Source organism: Molothrus aeneus, chromosome 2 (assembly GCF_037042795.1).
Source record: "Molothrus aeneus isolate 106 chromosome 2, BPBGC_Maene_1.0, whole genome shotgun sequence".
Classification (NCBI taxonomy): Eukaryota; Metazoa; Chordata; class Aves; order Passeriformes; family Icteridae; genus Molothrus; species Molothrus aeneus.
This window is the reverse complement of record NC_089647.1, coordinates 108,246,045-108,258,554: the sequence shown is the minus strand read 5'-3', so window position 1 is coordinate 108,258,554 and position 12,510 is coordinate 108,246,045.

Genomic DNA, 12,510 nt, shown 5'->3' with positions numbered 1-12,510 from the left:
TCTGATGATCAGAAATAAGTGATGAAATGGCCTATGCAGGCCTTTGGGTGTTCCAGTTTATGGAACAACCATCCTATAAAGAACAGCTTGAGGAAAAGACCCTATGATGGAACTGCTGATTTCAGCAGAATCTTTTGAAGAAAGTTCAGAGGTATTCCAAGGCATGGGAAAGGATGCTGGGAGGAGGAGACAGCAAGAACACCAGGAGGAGAGAAGATGGGGAGATGCCAAATGTCTAAGCACAAGTATAACCACTGCAAATATCCATGGGAGCACAAACTTCATCTCTGTTGCAGAGGGGAGATGGAGCCATCCCCCAACACAGTCTTGCCCAGACCCTCACAGACACAGGATTTCTCAAAGCAAATCATCATTTTTATTAAAAGATGGACAAGGGGGAAATCACTTCTGCATCTCCTGGCAGGGGGAGCATCACAACTTGGACCATTTGCTGTGGAGGAAGCAGAGATTTGGACTCTGCCTCCTCAGGTGGGAGAGGAGGAAGCACGGCACATTCTGTGGCTGCTGCTCTCCATGGTTGCAGCATATCAGCAGATCTTGCCCAGTGCCCAGCTCTGGTGGAAAAAGTGCACAGTGGTTGGTCTCAGGGTGGTCAATGATGTTGTCCTTGCAGGTGCTCAGGATTCCATTGGCGCTGCCAGCTCCCATGGCTGGGTGCAGCTGTCAGAACATTGTTTGTGGGAAGGAAAAGGCAAAAGCAGTGGAGGTCCCTACCTTATCCAAGGGCTTGTTCTCCTGCATCTGCTCCCGGGCACTGCCTGCCCTGACTGCCACTGCCAGAACCTGCTCTCTTCTGACAGGGCAGCCAGTAGATCCCTAAGAGCGTGAGGATCATTTCGACACAATTCCAGAACCATGACTGCTGGAAGACTGAGTGGAGCACGCTTTCCTGGGTAGGTCTGCTCTGCTCCTGCATCCTCTGCTCCATCTTCTGCAGCTTGGCCATCTCCTGGCTGCGCTGCTCCTCATGCTGCTTCAGGAGCTCTTCCGTGACCTTCACTGCTGGGAGATCCACGCTCAGTGCGTATTGGAAGATGCCGACCACCATCAGGACTTTGGTGATGCTTCTAGCCATGGCCTGGAGGAGGAGGAGGAGGAGGAGGAGGAGGTGGAGGGAGAGAAGGAGCTCAACAGGGCTGAGTGACAGAGATATGGTGGCTGGGGCAGTGGGGGCAGGAGATGGAGAACCCAGGCACGGGTGGGAAAGGGAGTGCAGGAGCCTGGAGCCAGAGACTGTATTACCTTTGGAAGAAGGGGCAGCCACTCAGGAGCACTGCACAGCTGTGGTGGGGTTGTGCAGGGAGAAAATCAGAAGGGCCAAAGCCCAAACAGAACTTAATCTGGTTATATATTAACTGCCATACAAGAGAATAAAAATGTTTCTATTAATTCATTAGCAACAAAAGGAGGGCTCAGAAGAATTTCCATCCTTTACTGGATGGGGGTTTAATATAGTGAGATAGAATGAGGAATAGAGTGAGATATTTAATGCCTTCTTTGCCTCAGTCTTTAGGTAAGGCCAGTTGTTCTCCATGTACCCAGGCTCCTGAACTGGAAAACAGAGATGAGGAGCAGGCAGGAAACAACACCTGGGCAGAGGCACTGTTACACTCAGCCCATGCTAAAGGATCACTGCCCTGCTGTTCACAGGCTAACCAGGAGTTATATAACCAGGAATGAAATAACCAGGAGTTACTCCCAGCTGCCCAGTCACTTGAGTGATTTACAATCTTTCTCACCAGCCAAGTCATCCCCTGGTTGCGCTGTTCCTCATGTTGTGTCACAACCTCTTCCCTGGTCTGCACTGCCTGGGCATCCGCCCTCAGCCCGTACTGGAGGAGGGCCAGCACCAGCAGGATTTTGGTGATCTTCCCAGCCATGGCCTGCAGGAGGAGGAGGGAGAGAAGGGGCTCATTGGGGTTGGGTAGCAGGGAGAGGGTGGCTGGGGCAGCGGGGCCAGGAAGCGCAGGGCCCAGGGATAGGGCACTGGCCCCAGAGGTGGCCCTGTCCCTGCCCAGGGATAGGGCACTCACCCCAGAGGTGGCCCTGTCCCTGCCCAGGGATAGGGCACTGGCCCCAGTGGTGGCACTGTCCCTGCCCAGGGATAGGGCACTCACCCCAGAGGTGGCACTGTCCCTGCCCAGGGATAGGGCACTGGCCCCAGAGGTGGCCCTGTCCCTGCCCAGGGATAGGGCACTGGCCCCAGAGGTGGCCCTGTCCCTGCCCAAGGTGCTCTCCACAGCCCTGTCCCCTGTCCCCAGCCCTGGGCGCTCCCCAGGTGCTGGTGCTCCTGGCCTGGCCCTCGCCCAGCCCAGCCTTGGCCCTGCCTGCCGCCCTCACCGCTGCCTGGAGCCGCACTGCAGCGCCGGCCCTGCAGCCTGCGGGGTCTGGGGACGCGTCCCCTGATGTCACAGACACCGGGGCTCCATGGTCACACCCTGCCCTGCCAGCTGGGCCCTGCACGGAGCCCAGGTGGAATTCAGATGGAACCAGGGAGTTTATGATCTTTGGAGAAGGGTTCACTACACAGCCTTCATGGGGTTGTGCAGGGGGAAAATCAGAAGGGCCAAAGCCTGATTGGAAGTTAATTTGGCCCTAAAAGTGCCCTAAAAGATGATAAAAACTGTTTCCAGAAGTACATTGGTAACAAAAGGAAGGCTCAGGAGAATCTCCAGCCTTTAATGGATGGTGAGAAACACAGTGACAAAGGAGGAGAAGGACGATCTGAAGTACTTAATGTAAGGCCTGCTACACTGCCCTGATCTCCTCCCAGGAGAAGATGACCCACTCAGCAGATGAGGGAGAGTTTGTAGGCCCCGATTCCCTGCAGTCTAGTAAAGCCTTTGACACCATTTCCCACAACATTCTCCTGGAGATGGCTCATGGCCTGGATGGGTGTGCTCTTTGCTGGGTAAAACACTGGCTGTGGGGCCAGGCCCAGAGAGGGTGGGGAATGGAGTCACATCCAGCTGGGGACAGACACCAGGGATGTTCTCCAGGGCTCAGCCTTGGGGCCAGTCCTGTTTTATGAGAATTCCCAGAATTTACAGAATGACTAGGTTGGAAGAGACCTTCAAGATCATCAAGTCCAACCTGTGCCCTAACACCTCAACTAAAACATGGCACTGAGTGTCACATCCAGTCTTTTTTTAAACACATCCAGGGATGGTGACTCCACCACCTCCCCAGGCAGGCCATTCCAGAGAAGCGACTCATGGAGCTGGGGATGTCTAGCCTGGAGAAATAGGGATTTGGGGCAGACCTTGTTACTCTCTACAGTTACCTATAAGAAGGCTTTAGGCAGGTGGGATGTGGTATCTTCTCCAAAGTAACAGTGACTGGACAAAATGAAATGACCTCAAGTTGTGCTAGGGGAGGTTTAGATTGGATATCGGGAAAATTTTCTTCACTGAAAGTGTCAAGCATTAGAACAGGAAGAGCCCAGGGAAGGGGCTGAGTCCCCATCCCTGTCGGTGAATAAAATACATGTAGATATTTCACTTAGAGACATGGTGTAGTGCTGGCCTTGGCAGTCCTGGATTAATAGATGGATCTTAGGGATCTTTTGATCTTTTTCCAACCTAAACAATTCTTTGAGTCTGTGATTGTATTGTAGCAGTCTAATGTGATAACTAGGCTCAGTGCAAATCCTCACTTCATTTTCATTTGACAACTCCAGTTATTTTCCATGTATCTTCCTAAGTCAAAAAACCCCAAACCATTGTTGTGTGTCTTCTGTGTGGCTGCTGATTACTTTCAAAGTTGTTATTTCATCAACCAAAATTTGTCCAAAAAAACTTTAAGTCTGTCAAATTCATCTTAAGGCTGTAGTATTGTCAGGATATGTGGCAAACCAAGGAAAAATGCCCTCAGAAACAAATATGCTGCTGTGCACTGCTCTCTCATTTCAATTTCATCCTGCTATACTTTATTTTTGGCTTGTGTTGTCAGAGTGCCTAAAACAATAGGTTTCAGTCCTCTGTTTGTACCTTCCTAGATTGTACTGCAGTGCACATCATAAAGATTGAATATTTGTTCCTGGAATAAAAGTTACCTAATCAGGTGGCTGGGACAAAATTTACAAATCAGAGAATCTCATCTCAGTTCTTGCCTTAGCCAATGGTCTGCTGTGTGCCTTCAGTGTCTGTGGCAACTTCTCAGTTACAGGGTTGGGAGAATAGGATGTGGTTTTCATCCAAAGGAGGGAGCTGCTATGAGAGGCTGAAATCCTGAAAGAGTTAATGTAAACCTGAAAGAGTTCATGTCTCAAACACTGGGCAGAGGAAAAAAGGAATGTTACCATGCCAACGAGGTAAGGTGATGTTAGGAGAGAGGATCTTGGAGGCAGGATAGTGGTTTTTGGAGACCACCCTCCTTATCTTGGATAATTATATCCAAAACCAGATTTGGAGAGCACTGCAGTTGTGTTTCTGACAGGGGATTGAAACTATGAGAAAACCCAACCCCGTTCTGAAAAGTTTGGGAATAACAAAATGTGCCTGCACAAGGACTGTTCTGTAAATAGCACTACTGAGGGGGCTGTGTGTGCACCTGGCATCCACAGGAACCACACCAGAGATGGTGCTGGAGCCCTGGGTGGTGACATGGATCCTTTACCTCTAATTTTCATATCTTTCCTTCTTCATTTCTTCCTCTTCTTAAAACTTTAATATGCTGCTGCTTCAGGCTGCTCAATGGAGTTTAGCTTGATGATGCTGCGGGCTGTTCAGAAATTTTAAGTTGTTGCTGACATGGGCTGTTCAACCTACCACAAGGTTTAAAAGTTTAAATTGCTGCTTCCATAGCTAAAACTTTCTAGTTGTTTGTTTGGCATTGTTTTGCCTTAGTTTAGTCCAAGGGTATCCTCAACATCAGCTGCCCCAGAGGAGGCAGTCCAGGCCTGCCCTCTCCAGATTCAACATTTTGCTATCCCAGAGCAGGAGGCCCAGGATCTCCCTCTTGGGACCTGACAGCTGCTCAGGTGAAAAATATTCTGAAATCTTGCTGGGATTTTATTATATTGTAATTTCCCATGATAAAGGGCAATAATACCTCTAAATTAAAAGTGAAATATTACTGGGACACACGAAAGCAATATTTTATTTTTTGCAAGTCAAACTAGGGCTTATTTGAATTCCTCTGACTTGGTATTGAGCTTTTTCAAATGAGATATAAATCTACCACTTTCAGTTGCATATTTGAGTTTTTTAACACCACTGAGTAATGGCTGAAGCAACCAAAGAATGAGATGTCACACTTATATTCTATGTATTTATTGCAAGGAATGCAAAGATTGAGAATTAGAACTATAAATGAAATTTAAATAAATTTTTATTTATAAATTTGTAATATAAATTTATATTTTATATATATTTTATTTATCATGTTTGTCAAACACTTACACCCATATGCAAACTGGCTGTTTAAAATTTCTGTGGTACTGAATAAATGCATCAAACCATTTGGAAAATGAGACAAAGGTAAACAAAAGAACCAAGATAAAATAACAATTTTCACATCTTTTACAATTATTTAATCACTCCAGAATAACTTCTTTAGACATTGTTCTCTTCACATCCTCAGAGAATGCAGCACATTTTTTTCTGTTCACAGGCATAAGCTGAACTATTGCTGTTCTTTTTATTCTGTATAAGGGAAATGAATTAATATTTCTTCTTTGAGGAGTGTTCTGCATCCTATGGAGAAAGTCATCAGAATGATCAAATTCAACAGAAAAAAAAAATATATATATAATATCTCACCTGAAAAATATAAAATAAAATTTTTGCCATATTTCTCTTCTCTATTAATTGAAAGCTACCTGAGAGTTTCTAATCACTCATGTTTTTCAAATGATTGATTTCTCACTAAGGTGGCCCAACAATTAAATAATGCAAATCAACCCAACCTCCCTGTATTTTAGACCACTAAAAAATGGAAATGCAGTTTGCTTTCAGGCACTTTTCATTTCTTGATTAATAGAGCTGATTCAGATTTGGGTCAGTGCTTGTTCTCTCTCAAAGGACTGTTTACTCCCCACCCTTGTACAAGTTATGAAGCAATGGCAAGCATCACCATTGCTGCTTGTTCCTGGTGAAATAAATCAATTCTTTGGCCAGAATCAGGGCCTAAGCACACCTACAGATGACCTGCTGGCAGAAAGCATGAGTTTGAGTCATTATGTCAATCAGTTTTAAGATATTTTATATAAACTTGGCAGCCTCAGTGAGAATTTTCAAGGCCAGTTTCTGCAGCAGTGTACATGGAAGAACACACCTACTGCCTTCAATTTCTTTTTCACTCCCTGCAAACCTTACAGCTCAAATTGAGGCCAGCTCCCAATTATCTGCCATGGGAATTGTGCCAAGTGAACCCAAACTACCTTTTCAGTTCATAAAATATTCATTCAGTCCCAGTTGGGACTGTAAAATATGAATGCTTGGTTATGATGTTGGTAGCATACCCTTTATCATCTTCTTACATATGTATAAGGGAAATAGCTATACATCACTCACAAGTACAGCTATATGATGAATTAGTGCTCTAAAAACCCCCAAACTTCTCCATCTCACTCTCTGGAAGCCCATTTGATACTACAATCCTCTGTCTAATCCAAATGGTTGCCATTACAACGTTTCAGATTTTACCCTGCCATAAATTTCTACCTTCTCCCTTCATATCCATCTGCCCTGTGGGAAATTTGAGTTCCTCCACATTACCTTCTCCTGGCAGTCAATATTCCATGCTGGACAAGTATTTATTAATGCAATGCAATTCAGAGATAAAATGCTAATGAGCAAAGAGCTTTGGAGTCTCCCAGATTGTGTATCCACCAGTTTAGAGAACTGGAGAGTGCTCAGATATACAGCTTTTATCATAGAGGAGCCTAGTGCATAGAAGAATATTTTAGGGCATATTTGAGAAATTTTACTTGTCTTGATCTTGAATTTTCTTTCTCCTTTGTTTTACAGAGAAGGATTAATACAAATCTTTACACTTAGTGGGATTAAAATATTTACCTCCCAAAGCACTGTTCACGTATTCTAAAAAATATTTCAAATACTATTTTTCATTAGGAAGCAATATACACACCTATCTGTACCAGATGTGTTTCTCTAAGTGCAAATTTGTGTCATGACATAGTGCTCAGGGCTATTTGCAAGAGTTGGGATGAATTTCTTGTCTTTAGAGTCCAAGCAACTGAACAAAAATGCTCAGAATGCCTCGTGCTAAGAAGCCCTAAGTGAAAAGAGCTGAGATGAGTTTGCCTTGTGGGCCCAGTGCTGTGACATGAACAAAAATGACACCATGTCAGACTTTTTACAGATCTGAGTTGGAACTATAGTCATCACCTTTTTAAAGAGAAAGAACCACAGTCGTTTGTGAACTGATTAAACTTTATTATTTGGTCTTTACTGGCATCTGACTTACACAGTTCAACATATAAGGATTAGTGGAGACTGATGCCTCCTTCCCAGTACTGGGGTTATGGTTGCTAGAAATCCTGCAGTGTTCATCCTTTGTTTGTTCTCTGCAAGCCAGTACTGAAGTTTCAGATCTTTTACTTCCTAGGAGCATAGTTTTCTGGGAGGCAATGTAGTGGTGTATGGAATATCTCTTAGAAAGAGAAATCTCTCTCCTGTAGTCTGAACTCTGTGTTTCTGAGTGATGAGCCAGCAGAAAAGGGGGAAAGACCAATTGTTAAATGAAGGCAAATAAGGAGAAAACAAGCTAAAATAATAGGATCTTTGTGAGGGTAGGAAAAGGAAAATGAAAAGGAAAAGAAGAAAGAAAAGAAGCTTCATTTGGCTGGCAGACAGGCAGTGAAGTGTGTGCTCTTCTCATAATTATGCAGCTAAGCAGGAGGTACATCAATATGGATGTTGTTAGGGCTAAAAATCTTGTCTTGCATGTTCAGCTGTATGCACACCACAGTTTGCATGCTCATATGGACAAGCACTTGAAGGGAAACACAATCTGCTATAATGCCTATTTGCTACACAAAATGTGCATGATTAGTTCCATATGGCTTTTCTCTCTGTAACAGTAGAGTTCCAAAGTGAAAGATTTCAAACAGAGGTGATGATGTATTTCAAAATTGCAGTTCAATAACAAGCTTATGGGGGAATATTGGCCTTCAGTGGGATTTAAATGCACATTAGTGTGCTTTGCTGAATAGAGATATCCTTAAACATTTCCTTAAAGACATAGACATAGTAATAAGGCATGCATATAGTAACACGCGTACATAGGAAGAAATGATCTTGTTTTTGTGGACTTTGAATCAACTTCCAAGTGATTTGCTGCATGAAGCTTCTAAAGAAGATACCTACAGTCTACATAAAACCAGTATCTGTTTGATGTCACTATTGAGTCAGAGATGACACAGAGCTGGATCAGAAGGCAAATGGCAAAAGCCCCATTTATTTGATCCTCTTCCCCTTTTATACCTTAGTTCACTACAGGTGGGCCTGATTGGTCATTTAATCAATTCATTTCCCATGATTGGCTAATTAACAAGATACCCATTTGTAAACAACCTTATGAGAAAAACAGCAAAACAGATTGTTAAAAAACACCATCTGCAGATTGTTTTAATATTTGAGTGTCTTTGTTTATCTCCAGCTCCCTAAAGCTTCCCAGGCTGATTCATGGGAAAACTTATCTAGCTTTCTCTCTCTCTGACCAAACTGTCACATCCACAGTTTTCTAATGTAACATTTTCACTTCCTGCTGAGTTGCATTATCAAGTAGAAAAGTGCTAATGCTGTTCCTCTTCACACAGTCCCATTTTGGAGACTGATACAATACTTAGTGGAAGGAGCTGCCTAGTCTTGTATGTGCCTATTTCTACCATTGCAGAGGAGAGAGTCCTTTAGAGGACAAATCAGAAAATCCTGATGTTCCATTGCATTTTAATGCAGTGATTTTTAAACAGCCCCTGACTTCTAATTCCAGCTTCGATAAGTTTCTGGGTGAGTTTTTCTTTCTCCACACACCAGACAAAGGAAATGAAGTAGGACAGTCTCCCAGCTTAGATGTCTACATTAGCTGCCTAATTTTAAGTGCTGATAGTAAGCCACATTAATAACCTTTTTCAGACAGAATTTTTTGAGGAGATGGTTTCTACAGTCACTATTTGTCCCAGTGCAAGAAAGAAAACAAAGCTCTCTGTCCACTGTGGCTGTTTGCTTTCAGCAGCTGAGAGCACTTCAGCAGACACCCAGCAATGGGCTGTAGGAACTCAGAGGAGCTGCTGTGGCACAGCTGTTGGCAGCACCTGCCCTGCCATGCCATCTGCAGGGGTGACTTGCTGGGGTGACAGTCACTCTGCACTGGAGACAGGAAAATCAGGCTTCCAGGTGGGAATGTCCAAAAGCCAAACTTCTGAGCACAGGGGAGTTTTAAACTAGTCATTGAGAGACACCAAGGCAGCTAAACACTGGTCTTTGATGTTTCCATGGAGAAAGATGGATTCAGTGTCTGCAGTGTCTTGCCTGCTGTCTTCCATAGCCAGAGATTACAAAACGTGCCCAGGAGGCTGATTCTCAAACCAGCATCACCTTCCTGTCATTTGAACAAATGGCTCTGCACTACAGGAAAAGCTGCCAGTTCATGGGGGGCATTCTGCACAGAGGTGATTGTCACCCCTGACTGAATTCAGACTGCTCTGCAGTCCGAAGTGTGAATTTGTGAGAGCAGAAGGCAAGGGTCCCTGCAGAGGACTGGATCAGTAGCCTTGGCAGTAGGCACTGAGCCCAGGGAGGGGCACTGTGTGGTTCCTTAGGCTACTGAGAAACTTCAAACACAACACTTAGAAAACAGAAAAATGCCCTAGAGTGGGAGCCATAGTTCTGCCCCTAGAAAACACAGAGCCCACTGAGCCCTGGCTCATGGCTGCTCTCTGCTGCTTGCTGCTGCAGTCCTGCCTTTCTCAGTGGCCCCAGAGTAATGAGGACCATTCCCAACCCAAAAATGCAGCACCTGATGTTCAGGGCATTTTCCTAATCTCAGGGTGGTGGAGGCTCAACTTTTCATGGGATTAGAAGAGCCTAGGATGCAGGTTTGGTTTTTCCCACAGCAGTGCTCTCTGTCATCAGTCAGAAGCAGGGCATCATGTTTTGTGACAAAGTCTTCTAAAGTGAGCTCCAGGATAATTCAGACTTGTGAAATGAATTTTGAATTTGGTCAGGCCCCAAACAGCTTCACAAATTCAGCATAAGCTCAGCTCAGCTCAGCCAGGGCCTGTGCTGTGCCTGTTGGTGCTGCAGCAGGCTCTCAGGGGAGATTTTCCCTGGGGATTTAGGTGCATAAAACAAGAGAGGCAGCATTTCCCTCAGCTCCTTACAGTAGGGTAGGACAAGATCTTACCTTGATTCCTTCCCTGCTGGGAGTGTTGTAAGCTGTTCCTCCTCCTCCTCCATCCCAAGGTGTTTACAAGTAGCACAGCCTGGATATGAAGTCCTACCTGAATGCAGTTTTTAGAAAATTTTATTTCATAATACAGAAATAAATGGCTCATAACAAGGAATTGAACTGCTGTCACTTTTCCTCTCCCTCAGGAAGAGAAGGGAACTCCCTGACAGCTTCCTTGCATGCCACCAGGCACCTCCAGTCCTTGAACAGGGCTTTTCACAATGTACATTTTGGATATAGACTCTTAAATTCTTCCTAAGCACCACTTTGCATACATAAATCTCTTTTTGGAACTGAGGATTAATCCCTGTGCTCACTTTGTCATCTGCAAAATGGAGAATTTTCTTACCTGACAAGAAAAGTGAGAGGATAAATATTTCAGAGACTATGAAGTACTCAGACAACTCAGTGCGGGTGACAAAAGTGCTTTGGCTAGACAGGAAAACGCTTCTTTAAAATTCCCAGAAGAGCGGGACAGAATAGAGATGAGATCCAGCATTATGGGAGGCAATTGCAGCACTCAGTGTGATAGATGGCATCATTCCCAGCACACTAAAATGGATCTGTGCTCGACTTTCATCCCTGGTACGCTCCCTCCACTTCTGCCACGGGCTTCATCTCCACTCTGTGCCAGTAAATGGTGCTGTTCACCCTCCTGCTCTTTAATTCCTGTCTGGGACATCAAGTCCTGCAGAAAGAGATTTGGGATAGGAGTGGGATTGTGTTTATGCTGCCTATTGTTGTGATGGTACAGGACAATCTTTGAAATCCCTGTGGGGACATAGCCTCGGAGCTGTGTCCTGCAGAAATGCAGGAACAGAAGATTTAGAGGGGAACGGAATATTTTATTTTCTGATGAAAAAATTGTATTTAAAATATTCTTTTGAATATGTGAACAGTGTTTTGGGAGGTGAATATTTTAATCCCGCTAAACTGTAAAGCGAGGTAGATTAAAAGTTTACTTATTTGAGTAAACATTTCCCAGGTGCAGATCTCTGAGCACTCTCCCCAGGCCGGGCCGCCCTTGGCCGTCAGCTGGGGCCGCTGGGGCCCGGCAGCGCTCCGGGCTCAGCTCCGGTGCGTTCAGTGCTGTTTGCAGGCTCGTCCCACGAGAGGGCAATGCAGCTACATCCATCCCACCGCCTCCCTCGCAGGGAGGGACCGAGCTCCGCACCCGGGAATTCCGTGCTAAAATCTTCCTGTGGTATTTATAGAAAGAGCGTTTACTCTTTTAAAGGGTTGCTTATAGCAGTAAAATGTAATCAGTCTGCATTAAATTTCATCTAGCAGAAGCTAATATGGGCCTCTGCTGATGGGCAATCTAGGACACCTAAACATCCAAAGAAAACTATTTTTTCCCACATCTTGGACACTCTATCAGACAATTAAACTGGAGGCTCAGTGCTACAATTCATCCTCAGGGGGTAGCCTATTTATCAGCTGTTTTAATAGGACTGACATTTTGAGTACAACACGATAGGTTTGTGTGTGACTTTCATTGACCTTTATGCAATTAAATACCTTATTTTGTACCTCACCCTGGGTCTGTAATCTCTTTTGTTTGGCTGACAAATGTCTGTGTCACCTCCTAACCTGGTTGATCCAAATGAGCTTTTTGAAAGTGCCACTGACAGCAAATCACTGTGGCCTATAAAAGGTTTATCTTCCACTTGACTGGAAATTGCTTACCATGTGCTAAACACTGCTGATAATGCCAACCAAAAATGCTTTTTTCCCCCCCACAGATTCTTATATTCCAAAAAGACTGTGCATATGTTGCAGCTGTCTTATCAGATGCAGCTGAAATATTTTGTTCTGAGTGATTCAGTTATACACGAGTGATTTCTCTTTGCTTTGCATTACACACAAGTTACTGGCCAGCTGCAGGCTCTGGTAGTGATTTGCAGCGTCACCAGCCATTAGAAAGGAGAATGCAGAGTCCTTAAGCACATCTTGACAGGTAAATGAGAGAAGAACCACATCAGCAATGCTGTGAGGAGCGCTGTGGGAAGGAGGAAAAACATTCTTACAAGCAACTGCTTAAAAGGAGTGAATAAGTAAGGTGAGATAAAG